We start from the raw sequence: 23651 nt of genomic DNA, 5'->3' as shown, positions 1-23651 counted from the left end.
ACCCCAGTACTCAGGGGAGTCACATACCCTGCATGACTTTAGAGAAAAGCTGGATAGCCTCTTCCAGGTGTACCCCCTCACAGAAGAGCAAAAAGTGAGCATCCTGGTGGCCCAACTAACAGGGGCAGCCAAAAGGGAAGTAAAATCCTGGCCACCTGGGAGGAAGACTGTCGCAGGGATACTAACCCGGCTGAAGGACACCTTTGATACCCGCACCTCAGCCGAGATTAAGCTTAGATTCTACGGGTGCAAGCAGCGAGCGCATGAGAGTATAAGGGACTATGCACTAAACCTACAAGAGGCCCTGAGGGCCATAAAGCAGACCGACCCTGATGGGGTGGGAAACGAGGACAGGCTGTTGACTGAACAATTTATAGAGGGTTTATATTGCAATGCCCACCGAACCCAGTTGCGGGCAATGGCCTTACAGGATCCCCATCTGGACTTTGCACAGTTCAAGGACAGAGCCATCCGGGTGCTCCGAGAACCGGCACCAGGTGGCGTTGTGACCCACAGACGCCCCACTACCACTTACTACCAGGAGGCGGCGCCCTTGTCAGCAGGGCCTGTGGGAGCTGATGCGCAGGCTTTGGACAATGACCCGGCTCCAGACCTACACCATCAGGTCCAAGAGCTAGCTAAGAGCGTTGCTGCGCTAACCCGAACTGTGCAGTCTTTACCGGTTTCCACCCCAGGGAAGATCCAGCTGGCATCCGGACCGGAGGACATCCCGTGGCGTCGACCAAGGAGGACCCCACCGGCCAGAGGAAGACCCAGTGACCGATACAGTGAGGACGGACGACCCATCTGCCGCCGCTGCAATCAACCCGGACATATGGCAAGGTACTGTTCTTTAAACGGGCACAACCTGGGGTAGAGGGCCAACCCCCAGGAAAAAGATCACCAGGCCCATCGAACTGGCGCGACAGATATGTGGGAGGACGTCCAGTCTTGCCTGTGGTACTGGATGGCATTCCCATGAGTGCCCTACTGGACACCGGGTCACAGGTCACCACCATCCCGTACGTGCTCTTCAAGCAGTACTGGAATGACTCGGATATTACCCGCTACCCCGACGACGACTTGAGTATCATCGCCAGCAATGGTCAGCCCGTGCCACAGATCGGATTTAAAGAGGTGACCATCAAAATTGGTAGAGTCGAACTGGCCGCACAGGGACTGATCATTGTAGATATTGATAAACATGAGAGTCACCCAAAAATAACTCTAGGAACTAATGTAATTGAAAATTGTCTTGCAGAGGTGATTTTCCTTTTACAGCAGGTTGCCAAGAATGCCAGCTCCGGCGAGCAGCGGGTGCTCCAGAAAGAGATCCGGGCACTGATGCAACGGCAACAAGTGGAACTCTCCGGCGGTGAGATTGGTAGCGTAAGAATGTGTGACCCTTTTCCTATTGCCATGCCCCCAAAAAGTGAAATGATGATTTGGTGCCGGGCAGCTATTGGTCTGAGAGGTAGAGATTACCAGGCAATGGTAGAACCAGTTTACTCAGACAGTAGGCCCACCATTTTGACAGCACGGGGGGTCGTCAATGTACGCCATGGGAGGGTGCCCGTTCGCATAATAAATATCGGGGAGAGGGAAGTGTACCTGCCCCGGTATGCCACGCTAGCCAAATTATATATCACTAATCAAAATTCTATACAATCTGTGGAACCCTTGCCTCCATCTCACCCGGAGGAAGGTAACGGCTCTAAGAAAGACATGGAGGACTGGTGTCAGCAACTACATCTGGGTACTGACTCCACTCCCTCACATCAGAAACAAGGAGTCTATCGGGTGGTTCAAGAGTATGAGAGAGTGTTTAGTAAACACCCGTTAGACTTCGGGCGAGTCAAGGGGGTAGAACATCGCATCCCCACGGGAGATCATCCTCCCATAAAAGAGAGGTATCGACCCGTACCCCCTGCACATTACCAACACGCCAAGGGGATGCTTAGAGACATGAAGGAGGCTGGGGTAATCCGGGATAGTTGTAGCCCCTGGGCAGCCCCATTAGTTTTAGTCAAAAAGAAAGACAACACCATGAGGATGTGTGTAGATTACCTTTAAAATCAACCGTATCACACACAAGGATGCGTACCCCTTACCAAGGATAGAGGAGTCATTGGCTGCTTTAAGATCTGCTAACTTCTTCTCTACCTTGGATCTCACTAGCGGGTACTGGCAGGTTCCTGTAGCAGAGGCGGACCGGGAGAAGACCGCATTCACCACCCCGATGGGACTTAGCGAGTTCACCTGCATGCCGTTCGGACTCTGCAACGCACCAGGAACCTTCCAACGCCTAATGGAGTGTTGTCTGGGCCACAGAAACTTCGAGACGGTCCTGTTGTACCTGGACGATGTCATCGTATATTCCAAGACGTATGAGGACCACCTGAAACACCTGGCGGAAGTGTTCGAGGCTCTGGCGAGTTACGGCCTAAAGGTGAAACCCTCCAAGTGTCACCTCCTGAAACCAAAGGTGCAGTACCTGGGACACGTAGTGAGCGCTGACGGAGTGGCTCCCGACCCTGATAAAATCACCGCAATTAAGGAATGGCCAAGCCCCTCCAGCGTAAAAGAAGTGCGGCAGTTCCTCGGGTTGGTAGGCTACTACCGAAGGTTTATTCCCGGTTTCACCAAAAAGGCAGCACCTATGCAGGACCTCCTGATAGGCCAGTCCCGGAAGGCCAAGAACCAGAAGCCGCCCTTCAAATGGGAAGAGCTGGAAGAAGAGTCCTTCCGCCAGCTGAAGATGGCCCTCACGGGGGACGAAATCCTGGCGTACCCGGATTATAGCCAGCCCTTTATCCTCTACACCGACGCCAGTAACATCGGGCTAGGAGCCGTACTGTCCCAGATCCAGCAGGGGAAGGAACGAGTAATCGCCTACGCCAGCCGAAAACTGCGACCCACCGAAAGGAACCCCGAGAATTACAGCTCATTTAAGTTAGAGTTCCTGGCCGTAGTATGGGCAATCACTGAGCGCTTTAAGCATTACCTCGCTTCTTCCCGGTTCACCGTGTACACGGATAACAACCCGCTGACACACCTGGACACGGCAAGACTCGGTGCCCTGGAGCAGAGGTGGATGGCCCGTCTGTCCAACTACGAGTTCACAATTAAATACCGGGCAGGACGCTCCAATACCAACGCGGACGCCCTGTCCAGGATGCCCAACCTGCCGGACGGAGGAGAAGATCCGGAGGGACTGGAAGAAGTTGAACTCCCTGCGTTCCACCGTCATGGGACTATTCAGTATTCCCACCGGGTAAGGAGTAAGCAGGCTGCTACGTTGAACCCCTTACCCCACTACAACTGGGCGGAAACGCAAGACAGCGACCCTGCCGTCCGACTGGTGAAGGAGATGCTGACTCGGCCGGAGGCTCGCCTTGAACCAGACGCTCCGGAGGAAGCCAAACAACTATGGGCAGAGAAGAGTCGACTGTTCCTTTACAAAGGGAAGTTGTGCCGCAGAATGGTTAACTCCCGGACGCATGAATTACTCTGGCAAGTAGTGGTGCCACGAAGAGACGCAGCCATGGTGATGGAGGCATACCACGACGGAGCTGGACACTTTGGGTGGAAAAAGCTGGAGTTCCTGCTGCGCGAGCGGTTCCACTGGGTAGGCATGAGGGGAACCATCGAGAAGTGGTGCAGAGATTGTGGCCCGTGCAACCTGAGAAGGAAGGACCGAGCCAGCCAGAAGACTCCCCTGCAGTCCATCGTCACCCGGCAACCGTTGGAACTGGTAGCCTTGGATCATGTAAAACTGACCCCAAGCAGAAGTGGCTACGTCTACGCGTTAACCATCGTGGATCATTACTCCCGGTTCTTGGTTGTCGTCCCCGTCAAGGACTTAACGGCTCAAACAGCAGCTAGAGCCTTCCAGCAGCACTTCTGCCGTCCACACGGGTACCCGGACCAAGTGCTGACGGACCAGGGACCTGCCTTTGAAGCGGAGGTCTTTCAGGAATTCTGCAATCTGTATGGCTGCCGGAAGATAAGGACGACACCCTACCATCCGCAGACTAATGGACTTTGTGAAAAAATGAACCAGGTGGTAATGGATCTTCTAAAAACGTTGCCCCTGGAAGAACGCAGTCTGTGGCCTGAAAAGTTACCCGATCTGGTGGACCTATACAACCACATCCCGGTAGGTTCCACCAACTGTACCCCGGCTTACCTAATGAGGGCAAGACCTGGTAAGTTACCTGTTGACCTGGAAATGGGAGTCCTGACACCCGAGGACACTTCACCAGAAACAGACTGGGACACAGAGAGGCAGCAGCAGTACCGGAGAGTACAGGAGAGCGTGGAGCGAAGTCTCTGTCAGGCTAGGGAAAGACAAGAGAAAACTTACAACCAGTATGCTCCCGCTGTTCCCCTGGTACCCGGAGAGCAGGTCTTGAAGAGGAAGAGACGGCTCCACAAGTTGGACGACCAGTGGGAGAAGGACCCGTACACCGTACTGCCCTCAAGCCACGAGAACCCGAAGGTCTGTACCATCAGTAAAGACGGAGGGGAAACCACAGCCATTGTATCCCGGGACCACCTGAAGAAGTGTCCCGAACAACTGAGGAACCCTGAAGAGGAACAAGAAGACCATCGACCCGTGGAAGAAAGGGAAGATATGGTTAGTACCGTGCTCGGGGACTTCCCTCAGTCTTGGACTCAAGTCAATGGTGCAGTTGTGGTACCCGTACTCACCTTCCTCCAACCATCATCCCAAGAACCTACGGAGCAACGGGTAGAGCTGGAAGAACAGCCGGTCCAGGAGGCAGAAGACTCCACACAAGCAGAACAGGAGAATCAACCCTCTGCTTATAGTGAGCCTGCCGTACCCCTAGTGAGACAAAGAGCCGGTAGACAGCTGCCCAGTTTACCCTTGACAGCTCCTACACCCTGTAGTTCAGGGCCAGACAGTCAGCTCCGTAGGTCCACTCGGGCCACTAGAGGCCAGTTACCCGCACGCTGGAGAATTTAAAGTGTATAAATTGTTTTATTTATGTTTTTCTGTGTCTTGTTGCTTGTGTATAATTTTGTGTTTCTAGTTATTTTTAGGAATCCTTGGTGGATTTACCGGGAATCCTTGTACATAGTTGGAGCGTAACCCAGGATGGACTAGAGACTGTTAAGGACTCGGGGTAGGACAGACCCCTACCTGGTTACGTCTCCCTGTGTTGGTGAAATGGACACCTTGCTCTCTTCAGAGACTGCACCCGGTTGCGGACACGCCGTAACCATCTTTATATGTTTTCTTATTGTATTATTAATGTTTTTGCCTTGTTATGTTTTTCTAAATGTGTTTAGTCCCGGAGTACTAAATTTCACTAGGGGGGAATGTGGCACCCCAGGGGTCTGGTTTTCCACAGTAATGTAATGTTATGTCTGAGAGCAGGTGGGAGGTCCTTTGGTCAGGGATCCTGTGCATGCCACACCTCCTGCCCAGTCTTGGGAGGGGAAGAATTTCCCCTGTATAAACCCGGGGCTGAGGCAGGGTGAGTCAGACAAGTGGAGTAGAGACAAGAAGCAGCATAGGAAACAGCAGAGTTACAAGGAGTCAGGGGCTGGCAGCTGCAGAGCTCGCCCTGACTAAGAAGACTTCTTTCCGGACCCGGAGTCCGAGGCTGTGGGGACTAACTCCTACCCAGCAGCAGAATCCGTCAGGCAGGGGATTTCAGGTCCTCTGGCCCAGAAGCCCGAAGGCACGGTCACACGCGTGGGACCAGCACCGCCATCGTGGAGCGGAAGCCATTAGAAGGCCCCGAGTCGCCGGCCATACGGGTGAGCACCACACGGTACACTCAGGGACGTGGGCTACTTACATCAGCTTCTAGCAAGGTAGCCAGAAGAGTACAGTCAGTTTGGGAGGCCTACAACTACGCCTGGCCAGGGGAGATCCCATCTGCTCAAGGACTGACCAGGCCCCGTTCGCTAGCAAGTACTCCGGGAGGGTCTATCGTTGTTACCAGTAAAGACTCTGAACTACACCGTACCGTCTCTGAGTGGTTCCTGCTACCCCCATCATCCACGTCGGCTGCCCTGAGACCATACCCCTCCCGTTGGGGGTTATACTATCACGCTGCATAATCCTACCATCGGCCTCAGCGGTCTGCCCCGCAGCAGCAGCTCCCTGGCTGCACTCAACGGGTGGCGTAGTCATCAACTATTTACTACTAGTAGACTGCCGTCCAGTTTGACTCCCTGGGCACGGACCGGGTCACCGCCACGAGACTACAACCCTCCACGGATCCGGCTCCGGGTAAGCTCCCGCGTGCGCACCGCAGCGCGACACAGGCCCAGGGGCGCGTCAATACCACACAATAATATGCCTTAGAGAGCCATACCACCAGATCCAATGATGGACATGGAATTTCTGGTACAATTGGCAGGGTTAGTCATGCTGAATGAGATGTTTTGCAGCGTAAAATCTCTATGTATTTTCTTTTAAGAGTTACACAGATCTTTCGCAGTAATAATAATCTAGAGACTGTAAGAAGTGAGATGAGATATGTCTGTTGTAATCAGGGAAATGTTTCCATAGAAGGAGAAGACTTTCATTTACAGTACATGGCAAAGAGAAGTGTTTTCCACTAGATAATGCAGAAATACAGATCATGGAATGACTTGATAACTATTGATCTCACTATCTAAACATGCTGGTTGTGAAATATCTGTTATGGAAACACTACTATATTCCTTCCTCCTCCACATTAAGTACAGCTCTGTAGTAAATAAAGCCGAGGGAGTGGGAGACATTGGCTGCTACTTAAATTCCAACTGCCGGCAAAGCACATCTGCGCTAATTTCCCATCACTACCTGCATAAACGGGGAACCCCAGGGCAAGAAGACGTGTTATTAATTTAAAAGAAAACTTTGTTTCTTTTTGTTAGTGATACTGTTAACTATGATTAAGTATAGGAAAGAACTGCTCAAGGGATTTTCCGTCTCTGCAAATAAATCTTAGCAGATTTATTGTTTGGGAACTCCTGCTAAGATACTAAGTGCATCTATGTTGGTAATAATGAGAAAAAGCATGTTTCTTTATAAAAAGCACCTGAACCACTAATTATATTCATACGGAACTGTAGTAGGGTTTCTATCAAGGTCCATAGTACTGTACCTATACTGTCTCCCATTTCATACAGAAACATACAGAGGTTATTTCTGCTGGATTTTAGTTCTGCCAGATTCTGTAAGAAAGAAGTACCCTCCATCACACTCCATTTGTACAGATGTTTTCTCCCTAGAGCCTGAGTATGACACCCATTAGTTCCTATGTTCTTGTGCCCATCTGAAAAGACTGACACTAGAGATGAGCGTATCAGGCAAAATTCTAATTTGTCTGTTCACACAAATTTTACTGGGAAATTTGATTCCCAGAAAAGTTATTCTCTGTGAAATTAATGGCCCTCATTATGCTGGGATCTTGCCTGATCCCAGAGAATAATGAACGTAACATGTAAAAAACTTTAAAAAAATTATACTCACTTCACGCTCCGGCTGCTCCCTGCCAGGGTTGCTAACTGTCCAAAAATTCCACGACAGTCTGTAAAAATAGGTCAATTTTTTGACCTGTTGGTAAAAAAAAAATTTAAGGCGTCCGTGATTTTTTTTGAAGCTGATGAAACTTATACAAATTATTTTGATTGTAATTATCATCATATTACAGTTTAGAGTGAATACAGCTAATGTCTTCATATCAGAATTATGGTCTGTAGATATAAATCACTTAGAATCATAATGATGTATTATGGTTTTAAAAAGTTTCTGTAAAAAAAATTATCTGTCTGTGATTTTTTTGTAAGCCATTCATAAAAAAATAAAAAGTCAAGTTAGCAACTATGCTCCCTGCCCATTGTGCAATGCTCCACATAAAAATAGTAACAATCAGTTCACCCCTGATATATGACTGAGATCCTCTGCATGGGGGAAGCTACTCTTGCTAGACTCAGCACTGTATAGATCCAATAGAAAAAACTCCTCCAGCCAAAAATGCAGGTAAAAAATAGAACTTTATTCCAGTGCTATTAAAAAATTAATGATATCTTCAATGTCATGCACCAATATAGCATAGATGTCCAAATGTATACTATATTGTTGGATGAAGTTGAAGATGTGATTTATTTTTTAATCATACTGGAATAAAGTTCTATTTTTTTACCTGGATTTTTGGCTGGAGGAGATTTTTCTACTGCAATCCTCTGTGCCTCCGCTGCGTTGCACCTTTGGCCCGGTTTTCACTCTAGGCTGAGATCTCTGGCCACGAGTAGGCCTTGGAGCATGCACAGTGAACTCCGGAGCCTGCTGATGACTGGAAGCCCCTGGCCTCTACTGTACATCAGGCCAAAGATGCAATGCAAGAGAGGCACGGACCAACAGTCAATGGGCAGGGAGTAGCAGAACGGGCTGGAGAGTTGAACGGCCTGTGAACAGTAAAAGAAAAAAAACCACACTGAGCTCATATCACCTTTTCATCTGTGCCGGTGCTCCTTGCTTGCCCGGTCCTCTGAGCCTCTGTCTCATCACATCTTTGACTTGATGTTCACTCTTGGCCTGTGGCCGGTAGTTGCACCCCGGTGTTCATTTAAGGCCTGGACTTTCTGCTGCGAATAGGTCTTGAAGCATGCAAAGTGATCTCCGGGGCCTGCCGCAGACTACAATGAGGATAGATAAGGAGATGCAACGTGACAGAGGCACAAAGGACCAGACAGTGGGAAGGAAGCTAAGGCATCCGGAGAGGTGAAGGGTGTGGTGATTTTTTTTAACCTTTTGCAGGCTTTCTACTGTTTAGCATGATGGTGGCTACAGAGCAAATCACAAAAAAATAATATTCTCCAGATTACAGATTTTTGTAAACTTCGAGTAGAATTCAATGCCACTCTAATAAATTCACCCATCTCTAACTTACATCATTGGAAAAAAAGCACAAATGGAGTCCATGCAAACTCCGTTTGTGACATTACATTCACATTCTATAGCTCCAATCAGGGATTCCACCTGTATTATGTTTGTTTTTTGATATTCAGATGGAACCCCCAGCAGAGTCATTGACATAATGTATGAACAAAATAGATAGATTTCAACAGGTGTCATGACTTTTCATGGCTTTTTGCACCTTTCTTTCTTCATGTGTTCAATACTTTTTTCCTGTGTCATTTCTCATTATTGCACATAACTTAATAAAATGGACATATATGGTTTGATTTCTTTGCCTGTGTGGGTTGGATGGATTGTTACCGACATCTGGTGAGAATTTCATGTCAATAGCACATTTAGAAATATATTTACAGTAGCTTACAGAAGTATTTACCCACTTGGCTTTTTACCTATTTTGTTATATTACAACCTGTGTTTAATTATTTTTCTAATCCAATTTGTGTGTGATGCATCAGCACTAAATAGTCTAAGTTGGTGAAGTGAAGTGAGAAAAATATAGGCATAAATTAAATTTATGGGATCAAATAACTAAAAATTGGAATGTGCATATGTAATCACCCCTTTTACTATGAAGCCCCTAAAAATTTATGGTGTAAGCAATTACCTTCATAAGTCACATGCCTAGTGACAGGACGTCCACCTGTGTGCAATCTAAGTGACACCTGGTCTATCAGTATATACACATCTTTTCTGAAAGGCCTCAGATGTTGCAACACCATTCATCAAGAGACACCACTAACCAAACAACACCATTAAAACCAATGAGATCTCCAAACAAGTAATGGACAAAGTTGTTGAGAAGTACAAGTCAGGGTTTGGTTATAAAAAAATATCCCAATCTCTGATGATCCCCCCAGAGCACCATCAAATCCATTATCATCAAATGGAAAGAACATGGTACCACAACAAACCTGCCAAGAGAGGGTCGACCACCAAAACTTTCAGCCTGACCAAGGAGAGCATTAATCAGAGAGGCAGCACAGAGATCAAAGGTAAACTTGAAGGAGCTGAAGAGTTACCAAGCAGAGACTGGAGTATTTGTCCATATGACCACAATAAGCCACACACTCCGTAGAGGTGGCATTTATGGAGGAGTGAGCGGAAAAAAGCCTTTACTTACACAAAAATTGTAAGGCTTGTTTTGAGTTTCCCAAAACACATATGGGAGACTCCCCAAATGTATGGAGGAAGGTGCTGTGTTCAGATGAGACCAAAATTGAACTTTTTGGCCACTAAGGTAAACGCTATGTCTGGCGCCAAACCAACACAGCTCATCAACCCAAGAACATCTGTATTTCAGGAGCAGGGACAGTGAAAATGATCCGAGTCAAGGGGAAGGTGGATGGTGTGAATACAGGAATATTCTTCAGAAAAACCTGTTTCAGCCTCTCAGGCAAATATGGAAGAACATTTTCCTGACATTAAATTTGTCAGGGATTCCAGACAGCGACGACACCGGGGAGACCATGCAATGTCTCACCGTGCCGTCATGCTGTCATTATTTCGCCGGAATCGCGAGCACGCAATCCAGACTACTCGCTGCCAGTGAGAGTATGGCGTCACACCTCGGGGTTCCAAAGCCTGGCATCCGTGTTTACACCCTCCGTACCGTCACTGTCAGCTTCATGATAGCCCAATTATTATTATTCTCTGCCACCACCAGCCGAGTTTGAAATATAATAAAGGCCTGGCCGGACGCCTGCGTTTTGGTAGCGTGTATGGCTTTGGGGAAAGGAACGATTACAGGACAAAAGAAACAGACCTATTAAATTTTATATTTAATCCAAAAGGCAGGCAGTGTTTAGAAAAAATATATACAAGGATGTTACAAAGGAGACATTAAAATACATAAGCAATTACATAAAATAAACAGAATAAAAGAAGAAAAGCTTACACTATACGATCGAGGAGACGATTCAATATAGGTGGAGGAGGGGCTCCCAAGTTTGATTATGGAGTTATCAAACAGGACCCGTTGCTTATAATCCTTATACCCCCTAGCAATGAGTGCTCCTGTATTCTCCATGGGTTCTCTTATACCTAAGGGAAGATCTGGTCACATGCCCCCTGTGGTGACATCATGTGAGCCGGTCTCCAGCCTGTACACTTTTATTAAAAACGCTAACTTCTGCAATAACTCATTGCTCATTGATCGCAGAAGCTTGCAAACAATACCATTTTTTCCCTTATGATTTTATCTTCATCTAGAGACCACACATCGAATAGCTGCAGTCTGCTATTCTGGTGTTTTTGCACTACAGCTCTAGGTAGCGTTTTTCAGTGCCAGAAAAATATCCCTATCATTCCCTAGTTGATTCTATCTCTAAAGATATAGGTCCCGTTATTGTCGGACGCATGGACCTTACAATATTTCATATTTTGTTTCGGAGTCATCGTGTCTGCAAATTTTCCTTTGAGGCTCGGGAAGCAGCCTCACAGTTACACGCAAATTAGTGCAAGCCTGCATTTTGATTACCTCCTGCGTCTTTCAGGGACAAGATGCTTGCTTCCTAATGAAGTTATAACACTCCTTGGCTAGCATTTGTTTGTGTAAGCTATTTCTCAGGCATGTGTTAATTGGGGTTTTTGGACTGAGCAAAAGGGGACAGCTTGGTACTGACAAGCGATGAGGGGAATAAGGGAGGGGGTGAATATCTATGTCAGACAAATACGGAAGAATATTTTCCTGACATTAATATTTCCCTGACACAGTCTGCCAGTGATTTGAGACTGGGATGGAGGTTCACATTTCGACAAGACAATGACCTAAAGCATACTGCTAAAGTAACACTCAAGTGGTTTAGGGGGAAATGTGTAAATGTTTTGGAGTGGTCTAGTCAAAGCCCAGACCTTAATCCTATTGAGAATCTGTGGTCCAACTTGAAGATTGCTGTTCACCAGAGGAAACCATCTAACTTGAGGGAGCTGGAGCAGTTGGAGCTGGAGCTGGAGGAATGGGCAAAAATCCCAGTGACAAGATGTGGAAAGCTCATAGAGACTTATCCAAAGCAACTTGCAGCTGTAATTGCCGCAAAATGAGCCTCTACAAGGTACTGACTTTAGGGGGGTGAATAGTTATGCACACTTAAGTTTTCAGTTATTTTGTCTTACTTGTTTGCTTCACAATAAAAAGAAAACCAAATATTCACATTTGTAGGCATGTTCTTTACATGAACTGATGCAAACCCTCAAAAAACAGTGAAATTCCAGGTTGTCAGGTGGCAAAACATGAAAAATGCCAAGGGGGGAGGGGTTGAATACTTTCGCAAGCCACTGCACTTGGTGATGTGTTCAATACTTATTTGACCCGCTGAATAACTTGCTATTTGGTGTCTATATGAGAGTGATAGTTGATTAAAATGATTATGTGGCACAGAATTCGGCCGGTTTCCCACGTCTGTATATTTCCGGTACCGGAAAAACCGGTACCGGAGATATCCGTGTCCCGTGTTTCTGCGTGTGTCACACGTGTGGCAGCCATGTGCCACTCGTGTGCCACATCAGGATCACGTGGACCGGCGCCTGGGAATCAGCACTACAGTTAGCGCTGTTCCAAAGCGCTGGGTGCTGAACACTGCCCTTATCATGGTTCCTGTCGGCGCTGCGATCAGCACTAGCAAAGGTCCATGATGAGGGTAGTAGTGTCTACTCCTGCAGTGTCCACCTGTAAAAATAAGAATAAAATAAAAAATCCTTATACTCACCTAAGTGTCCCCCGCTGTAATCCTCTGACCGCTGATGCCGGGGAGCCAGGCAGAATGAGCCGCTCCAGCAAGCGGCTCCGGAGCTGCGCTCAGTGAGTGACAGGTGTGGTGTTGTTATGCAGACGAAAGGAACTCCAGAAGGCCACACAGAGATGCTGGATGGTAGGTTTAAACAGCCATACTTTTATTCTCCTGCTTCCGTTCCCTTCTCTCTCCGCTACCCGCGCGCTACCTTCCTCCTGCCTTGTCCCCTCCTCCCCATTACATCATCGTTACTAGGCAGAAACTGAAACAAGGATAACAGCCAACCAATCACAGATGTAGTAACAACATCACATCTCTCCTCTTCTCACAAAACAAAACAACAATAGAACTGGATAACGGTTCAAAAATTCACATTAGTACAAAGGGTTTTTTTTTTTTTCTTTTTACTGCAGAACATAGTCCAAGAGGTGGGCTGGCGGTCTTCGATTTGCCCTCGCTGGATAGCGGTGAGACATCTCAGTCCCAGATGAACTTTCCGAGTCCTCTGAGGTATCCTCCCTTGGAACTGCTGAGCTCTGTGGACCCGGCAGGACGTCATCGCCATCTGCCTCGTCTGTTTCTGGGATATAGTCACAAAGTTTTTTAAAATGTGACACGTTCCTCGTGACCTGGCGACCGTAATCTTGAGCAGTGACCATGGTGCCTTTGACTTGTGTGACCTGAAAGGGTTCAGGATAGTATCGTGATGCAAACTTGTCACTAGATCTTAGTCTTTTTACAAGGACCCAATCTCCCACCAAAACTTCCGGCGGCTTGCAACAATGACTGCTCTTATCTGCATACCTCTTCATCTTCTATTTGGATATGGCATCCTTAGTAGCAATTGGTGTTTGAACAGGACTCAGTGGAACGCTCGGGAGTTTGACACGCATAGGCCTGTTGAACAGCGCAGTGGCGGGTGGTACCCCGGTAGTAGAATGGGGTGTAGCTCTGTACTGTCTAAGAAATCTGTGTAGCTCTTGCTGTAAATCCTTGTGCTCCATGGTAGCGATCCTCAAAGTTTTGTTGATTGATTGCATGAACCGTTCCACTTCACAATTGGCCTGAGGCCAGTAAGGAGTTATGTTCCTGTGAGTGAAACCCAGATAGGTTGCGAATGATCGAAAGTCTGTGCTATTAAAAGGTGGTCCATTGTCGGATTTCACTGTTTCCGGTATGCCATATGCCGAGAAGATCTTGTCTAATTTTGGTATAACAGCCCTGGCAGAGGTTGTCGAAACATGTTCAATGACTGGGAACCTCGAATAGTCATCCATGACAACCAGCAGAAAGGAGTGATCCGGTAAAACACAGAAGTCAACACTAACAGCAGTCCACGGGCCCTCTGGCAGGGGTGTCAATTGTAGTTGCTTGGCAAGGTATGCAAGTTTCAATAAGTGCCTCTACTTTTTTGTCTAGTCCTGGAAACCAGACTTTCTCTCTCAGTAATTGCTTTGTTTTCACCACCCCTTGATGAGCCTCGTGGGCCAGATCCAGTACTCTGCTTTGAAGCTTCTGGGGTATCACCAGCCGATTGTTACGCAACAGTAGATTTGAATCAGACACGGAGAGAGCATGTCGTGCATTAAAGAAAGCTGTCAAGTAGGTTGTTTGATCTGGTGTTTGGAGGCGGGCTTCAGCAAGAAAATTGCTCCAATTTTTAGATCGAACAGTCTCTATAACTAACTGAAGTTGGTGATCGGAATCCACCGTTTGTTGTATTTCCTCCATAGTCATGGCTTTTGGCACAGAATGTGCAACAATAAAATTGATATGTTCCTCTGCAAGGATAGTTGCTGGGATGTCGTCCTTGGTAGTTTGTGGTGTTGGGTGTCTCGAGAAGTAGTCTGACGGATTACCAGCTCCTGCCTCGTATCTCAACCGAAACTGGTAGTTCTGTAGGCGGAGCAACCAGCGTTCAAGTCGTGGGGGAGGCTTTGAAGAATGTTTGTTGAAAAGCAGAATGAGCGGTTTGTGGTCACTTATCACTGTGAATTTATGTCCCATAAGGTACAGATGAAAATGAAGGCATCCCCATACAACCGCAAGAGCTTCCCTTTCAGTTTGTGAATAGCGTTGTTCTGTCTCTGTTAAGGCTTTGCTTGCATAGGAAATGGTAGAGACGTTGCCTGCTTTGGACACTTGTGTGAGAATTGCACCCAGGCCCACCGGACTTGCGTCCACGATAAGCTCGGTGGACTTTAGAGGGTCAAAATAGGCCATGACGGTGTCTCCAGTTAGACTGGACTTCATGGAGTCGAATGCTGCTTGGTGTTCAGTAGTCCATGTCCAAGGAGTGTCTTTTTTCGTGAGTAGTCGCAGGGGTTCGGAGACTGTGGCCAGATCAGGTATAAATCGTCCACAGTACGTGACTAGTCCTAGAAAACTGCGAACCTCTGACACATTTTGAGGTTGGCTAGCTGACTTTATGGCAGAAATTTTCTGAGGATCTACTGAAACTCCTTGCTCAGAAAAGATATATCCAAAGAAGCTTAATGACTTTTGGTTAAACTCACATTTTGACGGATTGACAGTTAGATTGCAGGCTTGCAGTCTCTGAAACACTTGCTCTAAGTGACTGTCATGCTCCTCTTGGATTGTACCATATATAAGAATGTCATCACTGACGTTTAGGACTCCTGCTATTCCAGATAGAACCTGACTGCTAACGTTCTGAAATATTTCTGCCGCAGATGAGATACCAAAGTTCAACCTCTTGAATCGTCGTAAACCCACGTGGGTACTAAAAGTTGTAATGTATCTGGAATCTGGATGCAACTCAAGTTGATGATAACCTGATTTTAAATCAATTTTAGAGAATACTTTTGCACCATTCAGGTCTGCGAGAATGTCATCAATAGTGGGCGTGATGTGCCTTTCTCTTTGAATAGCCAGATTGGCATGCCGCATATCCACACATAGCCGGATTTTACCAGGCTGCTTTGGTTTTGGTGCAACAACAATGGGCGATACCCAAGGGGTCGGGCCTTCAACTCGTTCAACAACATCAGACGCTTCCAGATCTTGCAGTTCTTGCTCCACAAGTTTGCGGACATGAAATGGGATGCGCCTGTGAGGTTGAACAGACGGCTGTATTGACTGGTCAATATGCAATTTTATCTGAACGTCTTTTAGCTTACCGAGACCTTTAAAGAGATTGGGGTTCTCAATGGGGTTGAGGTCAGGGGAGCATGGGTGCCACACCATAAGTTTGTCCCCTTTTATGCCCATAGCAGCCAGAGATGCAGATGTGTTATGTGCAGCATGAGACGGTGCATTATCATGCATGAAAATGATTTTGCTGCGGAATGCATGGTTCTTCTTCTTGAACCATGGAAGGAAGTGCTGTTTGAGAAACTCAACATATATTATGGAGTTCATCTTTACCCCTTCAGGGATCCTAAAAGGGCCGACAATCTCTCTCCCCATGATTCCAGCCCAAAACATTACTCCACCTCCTCCTTGTTAGCGCCGTAGCTGTGTTTGCATGGGGTGTCCATCAACCAGCCATCCTCCACTCCATCCATCTGGACCATCGAGATCATTTCATGCATGATAATGCCCTGTCTCATGCTGCACATAACACATCTGCATCTCTGGCTGCTATGGGCATAAAAGGGGACAAACTTAAGGTGTGGCACCCATGCTCCCCTGACCTCAACCCCATTGAGAACCTCTGGAGCATCATCAAAAGGAGTGTCTATGATGGCGGGAGGCAGTTCACATCTAAGCAACAGCTCTGGGAGGGTATTCTGTCCTCATGCAAAACAATTAAAGCAGAAACCATCCAAAACCTGACAAATTCAATGGACGAGAGAGTTCAGAAGCTCCTTTCGAACAAGTGGTCCTATGTGCAAATGTAACATCACCTAGAATAAAGTTTTGAGTTGAAAACTGTTTGATTTCAGTTTGTAATAACCTGCTAATGCTTATAATTTCAAAAGTGTCAATTTTTTTGTTCTTTATTAAAATGAAAAGGTTGAAAACTCTGCTGTGCATAATAATTTGGAACATGCATTTTGAGTACAGTTTGAGTTTTTTATTTTTTTTAAAATATACTGTTATCATAGGCAGTTTGTACAAAAACCTTTCAATTGTACTCTAATAGTTATTTGTGTTATGTTCTGCTACCAGAGCTAAGGAAAGAGAGGAGATCTGTCCCTACGATAGAACTCAGCTTAATCCCTACGATGTAACAGGGAACCTGATCCTGCGATCAGACCTGCTAAAGTCCTAAGCTAGTCTGTACGGAGACCTATAGATGTGGGGAAGGAATCCCTACAAGTACTAAGGACTGGGAGGAATATGGGACACCTCCTAACAGAAATAGTAGCAGACAGACGAACAAACAAAATATATAGAACATAGAGGTCAGTAGACCAAGCAAACTAACAGAGCAAGACACAGAGCACAGGCTAGCTAGAAAGTAGATATACAATGAAGTCCAGCAAAGCCAGAAGGGCGGAGCAGGATTAAATAGGCCAACAAGGTCATGTGACCAGCAAAGGAAAAAAAACTAAGAGCAAGGTTCTAACAGTACCCCCCCTTCTAAGAGGATCCTCCGGATCCCCTAGGACCAGGCTTATCAGGAAATCTCCTGTGAAACGCTCTGATAAGTCTGGACGCGGAAACATCATCCGACCTCACCCAAGAGTTATCCTCGGGACCGAAACCTTTCCAGGCCACAAGATACTGCAAACTACCTCTATACCGTCTAGAGTTAAGGATGCGAGAAATTTCATATTCCCCGTCCTCCACCACCGGAGGAACAGAGGCAGAGGCGTCACAATCCGATACAACAGCTTTTTTCAACAGAGAGACATGAAATACCGGATTAATTCTCCAGGAGGTAGGAACCTCCAACCTAACAGCAGATTGGTTGACAACCTGAAGCACCTTAAAGGGCCCTACAAACTTGGGACCCAATTTCTTTGAAGGAATCCTCAACCGCAGATTCCTAGAGGACAACCAAACCATGTCACCAACAGCGAACAAAACCTCCTGTCGTTTCCTATCAAAGTAGTCTTTAGATTTTCTGTTGGCCTCCTGAAGATTACCACGCACATCCGTCCAAACTCTCTCCAAATCACCGGAAAAATTCTCCTCCTCAGGCACGGCAGATCCCAACTTGGAGAACGACCCAAACGACGGATGTCTCCCAGAACAACAAAAAAAAGGCGAACAACCAGCAGAAGAAGATGTATGATTGTTCAGAGCAAATTCAGCAAGTGGCAGAAACTCAGACCACCCCTCTTGATTGTCTGCCACAAAACAATGCAAGAACTGCTCAACATCCTGGTTTTTCCTTTCTGTCTGGCCATTAGATTCAGGATGATATCCGGACGAGAACGACAAATGAACTCCCAACCTATCACAAAAGGCACGCCAAAAACGAGCCACGAACTGAGGACCCCTATCAGAAACAATGTCAGTAGGAACGCCATGAAGTCTGACAATTTCCTTGACAAAGGCCTTAGCGAGAGTTTTAGCGCAGGGCAGTTTGACGAAAGGAACCAAGTGACACATCTTGCTAAAACGGTCCACGACCACCCAGATGACAGTAAAACCCTCAGAGGGGGGAAGGTCAGTTATAAAGTCCATAGCCAAATGTGTCCAAGGAGCACTGGGAACCTCCAAAGGACAAAGCAACCCCGCAGCAGGAGTATGTGAGGACTTAGATCTAGCACATATAGTACATTGACGCACCCACTTAATGACTTCCTTCTGCCATCCAGGCCACCAAAAACTGCGACCCACCAGTCTCTTGGTCTCAGAGATTCCGGGATGACCTGCCAACCGAGATTCGTGACACTCAACAAACAAATCTCTCCTAAAGGTCCCAGGCACAAACAACCTCCCATGAGGAGTGTTAGAAGGGGCATTCTCCTGTGCTTTAAGAATCTCATTTTCCAAAACGGAGTCCAAAGCAGCTATCACAACACCTTCTTGTAAAATGTTCTCCTCTTTCTCAGCACCGACTATGGGAGAAAAACTGCGAGACAAGGCATCCGCCTTAACATTCTTAGTACCAGGGATGTAAGTAACGGAGAAATTAAACCGCGAGAAAAACAGTGCCCACCTAGCCTGACGGGCATTCAGGCGCTTGGCAGCATCAAGATATATCAGATTTTTATGATCCGTAAGAACCTGAACGGGAAATTCCGCACCTTCCAAGAAGTGGCGCCAGTGTTCAAATGCGAGTTTAATAGCCAATAATTCCCGATTACCAATATCGTAATTCAGTTCAGTCTCCGAAAATTTTTTTGAAAAAAAGGCACAGGGATGTAATCCATCCCCGTTATCCTGAGACAATACTGCGCCAACCCCCACAGAGGAAGCATCAACCTCAACCAAAAACGGCTTAGTCACATCAGGCTGCATAAGGATGGGAGCAGAGGTGAACCTCTCCTTGAGATACACAAAAGCTTCAATGGCCTCAGAAGACCACTGAACCGCATCAGCACCTTTCCTGGTGAGATCAGTCAGAGGTTTGACAATACTAGAAATTTTTTTTATGAATTTTCTATAGTAATTGGCGAAACCCAAAAACCTCTGTATCGATTTCAAACCAATAGGCCTAGGCCATTCCTGCACAGCCTGAACCTTAACCGGATCCATCTCAAAACCTTTGCTGGAGATAATGTAACCCAAAAAACTAATTCTCTGTACAGCGAACTCACATTTCTCCAGCTTAGCAAAAAGCGAATTGTCCATTAATAACTGTAATACCTCACGTACGCTCCGCCAATGAGACTCCAGATCCGGCGAATAAATCAAAATGTCATCCAAATACACAACCACATTTTTACCGATCAAAGGTCTAAGGATGTCATTAATCAGATTCTGAAAAAATGCAGGAGCATTAGTAAGACCAAAAGGCATAACCAGATTCTCAAAATGACCCACAGGAGTGTTAAAAGCAGTCTTCCATTCGTCACCCTCCTTCATGCGCAACAGATTGTATGCCCCCTTAAGGTCAATTTTAGAGAACCACTTGGCCCCCATTAACTGGTTAAACAGATCAGGAATCAATGGCAGTGGGTAAGGATTGCGTACAGTAATTTTGTTAATCTCACGAAAATCCAGACAAGGACGTAAACCGCCGTCCTTTTTTTTTACAAAAAAAAATCCAACCGCCACAGGAGACTTAGAGGGCCTAATGTGACCGGCGGCCAAACTTGTCTGTATGTATTCCTCCAAAGCCTTCCTCTCAGGAATAGTAAGGTTAAATAAACGACTTTTAGGAAGAGTCGCTCCAGGGACAAATTCAATAGAACAATCATAGTCTCTATGGGGAGGCAAAACCTGCGATTCCTTCTTAGAAAAAACTCTCCAAAAATCCTGAATAGGAACAGGCAATTCTCCCCTATCCAAAGCTGCAATACGCCCGTTACAACACTTGTCATAACACTTAGGGCTCCAGGATTTAATTTCACTGGTAGACCAATCCAGTACAGGATTGTGAAATTTTAACCAGGGCAATCCCAATATTACTGGAGAAGGCAAGTTATTCAACACTACCAAATCCAATTTCTCATGGTGAACACCATTAATAGTGAGAGGAAATTCACAGACCTTGAGAGTAATATTCTTCAAAGGGGAACCATCCACAGAAACCACAGCAATGGGGGATGATAAAGGTTCAGGTTTTAAATTGAGTCTTTCCACGAATCCCCCATCAATTACATTCAGAGTAGACCCACAATCGACAAACACCCGAAATTCCATTAATTTTTCCTGAGCAATCGTGGAAGCAGCTAAAAATACACCCTTGGAATTTAAACAGGCAATACGGGCGTGACTGACCATTTTTTTTTCTTTCTTCATATGAAGCTCACAGCCTTTAATCAAATGACCAGATTTTCCGCAATAGAAACACAAGCCTTCAAAAAATCAACGGTCTTTTTCTTGAGAGCGAGGTGCCACCGATCCAATCTCCATCGGTTCACCACTGTTAGTACACACATTCTCATAACCAGAAACTGACATAGCAGAGGATTTGCTCTCATTAACCCTTGCACGCAGTCTTCTATCCACCCGTATAGCTAATTGCATAGCCTGTTGCAAATCTTCAGGTGTAGGATAAGCAATTAGCAGGTCTTTAACCCTTTCACTGAGCCCAGCAAGAAATAGACTTTTCAGAGCAGAATCGTTCCACCCTGTTTGAGTAGACCAACGACGGAAATGAGTACAATATTTTTCCACATTACCTGATCCTTGTTTTAAACGTCTCAACTCAGTCTCAGCTGATGCGACACGGTCAGGATCATCATATAAAAGTCCCAAAGCAGAAAAAAAAACTATCCACTGATCTGAAGCATGTATCACTAGGTTGCAAAGAAAAGGCCCACTCCTGAGGCTCTTTGCGCAAAAGTGACATTATGAACCCTACGCGCTGGGATTCATCCCCAGAGGACTTAGGTCTCAAACGAAAATACAATAAGCAAGCATTTTTGAATGAAAAAAATTCTCGGTGTTCACCAAAAAATAAATCCGGCAAACATACCTTAGGCTCCAAGAAATGTGCTCCAGGACAGTTACTCACGTGCTGACGGAGCTCGGCCACCTCCAGAGAGAGTCCCTGCAGGCGATGAGCCAAATCCTGAACCGACACCATGATGGAACAGAAAAATCTTTCCTTAGAGAATTTGCTGGCTGGACTTACTGTTATGTTCTGCTACCAGAGCTAAGGAAAGAGAGGAGATCTGTCCCTACGATAGAACTCAGCTTAATCCCTACGATGTAACAGGGAACCTGATCCTGCGATCAGACCTGCTAAAGTCCTAAGCTAGTCTGTACGGAGACCTATAGATGTGGAGAAGGAATCCCTACAAGTACTAAGGACTGGGAGGAATATGGGACACCTCCTAACAGAAATAGTAGCAGACAGACGAACAAACAAAATATATAGAACATAGAGGTCAGTAGACCAAGCAAACTAACAGAGCAAGACACAGAGCACAGGCTAGCTAGAAAGTAGATATACAATGAAGTCCAGCAAAGCCAGAAGGGCGGAGCAGGATTAAATAGGCCAACAAGGTCATGTGACCAGCAAAGGAAAAAAAACTAAGAGCAAGGTTCTAACAATTTGACTGGAAAATTACAATGACTGCAATTCATATAGGTAATTTGGGAAAATCTGAGAAAATATTATTTGCATTATAATTTGGAACACAGTGTATTTTATTCTTATTTTTACACAGGGACACTGCGGGAGAAGACTACTACTACTCTGATCATTGTCCCTGCTGGTGCTGATTGTAGTGCCAGCAGGGAACCATGATGAGGGCAGTGTTCAGCACCCAGCGCTTGGGAACAATGCTAACTGTAAAGCTGATTCCCAGGCGCTGGTCCTTGTCACACTGATAACACATGCATGTCATCCGTGTGTGTACAGCGTGAGACACTTTTTGACGAGAAACGTCTTAATGTGGCTACCAGGCACACATGAATTGGCCTATTTATGCGCTAAGATTTCTCATTTATTTCTATTTTCTAGAGCAATAATGCTATTCAAATTTCATATATTTCATGTCCTCATACTTAGAGTTGCAGTGTGCTACTTTGTTTGTTAGTTATATATGGAGGTAGCTGCTCCTAGTAAGCACCTGTACACACCTATTTCTTGTTTTGGAAATGTGGCACCCCAGGGGTCTGGTTTCCACAGTAATGCAATGTTATGTCTGAGAGCAGGTGGGAGGTCTCTTGGTCAGGAATCCTATGCATGCCACACCTCCTGCCCAGTCCTGGGAGGGGAAGGACTTCCCCTATATAAACCTGGGGCTGAGGCAGGGTTAGGGAGTTCATAGGGAGAGTTCAGCCAGGAGGGCTGACAGGGAGCTGTGGCTCCGGCTGGGCCCAGCTCCTGGGCCATGCCCGAAGTAGAGACAGAGAAGAGAAGCAGCTATGGGAAGAAACATCAGGAGCTCTGTGGGAGCAGTGTTACGAGGAGTCAGGGGCTGGCAGCTGCAGAGCTCGCCCTGACTGAGAAGTATCACCGGACCCGGAGTCCGAGGCTGTGGGGACTAATCTCTAGCCAGCAGCAGAAACCGACCGGCAGGGGATTGCAGGTCCTCTGGCCCAGAAACCCGAAGGCACGGTCACACGCGTGGGACCAGCACCGCCATCGTGGAGCGGAAGCCATTAGAAGGCCCCGAGTCACCGGCCATACGGGTGAGCACCACACGGTACACTCAGGGACGTGGGCTACTTTTACCCGCCTCTAGCAAGGTAGCCAGAAGAGTACAGTTAGTTGGGAAGGCCTACAACTCCGCCTGGCCAGGGGAGATCCCATCTGCTCAAGGACTGACCAGGCCCCGATTGCTAGCAAGTACTCCGGGAGGGTCTATCTTTGTCACCAGTAAAGACCCTGAACTACACCGCATCGTCTCTGAGTGGTTCCTGCTACCCCCATCATCCACGTCGGCTGCCCTGAGGCCATACCCCTCCCGTTGGGGGTTATACCATCCACGCTGCACCATCCTTCCACCGGCCTCAGCGGTCTGCCCTGCAGCGGCAGCTCCATAGCTGCATTCAACGGGTGGCGTAGTCATCCACCATCCACTGCTAATAGACTGCCACTTAGTCTGACTCCCTGGGCACGGACCGGGTCACCGCCACGAGACTACTACCCCCCATCTGATCCGGCTCCGGGTAGGCTCCCGCGTGCGCAACGCTGCGCGACTCAGGCCCAGGGGCGCGTCAGAAGTGCTGGTCATTTTTTTCTGTTTCTATGTATAAGCTTTGACTGAGCACTGCAACTCTAGGCCACAGGCGGTTTTAATTGCAGCAGGAATTTCCTTTCCCATACACAGGCAGGCTTATGTCTCTTAGAGAGGAGTTCACATTGGTAGGTTCCTGGTATGACGAGAAATGCCTTACCATCGCTACCAGGTACACATGAATTGGCCAATTTATGCGCTAAGATTTCTCATTTCTTTCTATTTTCTAGAGCAGTAATCCTATTAAAATTTCAC

Source organism: Phyllobates terribilis, unplaced genomic scaffold (genome assembly GCF_046119375.1).
Source record: "Phyllobates terribilis strain yellow unplaced genomic scaffold, ASM4611937v1 Scaffold_7__3_contigs__length_470593459, whole genome shotgun sequence".
In the NCBI taxonomy this organism is placed as follows: Eukaryota; Metazoa; Chordata; class Amphibia; order Anura; family Dendrobatidae; genus Phyllobates; species Phyllobates terribilis.
This window is presented reverse-complemented; position numbering follows the sequence as displayed.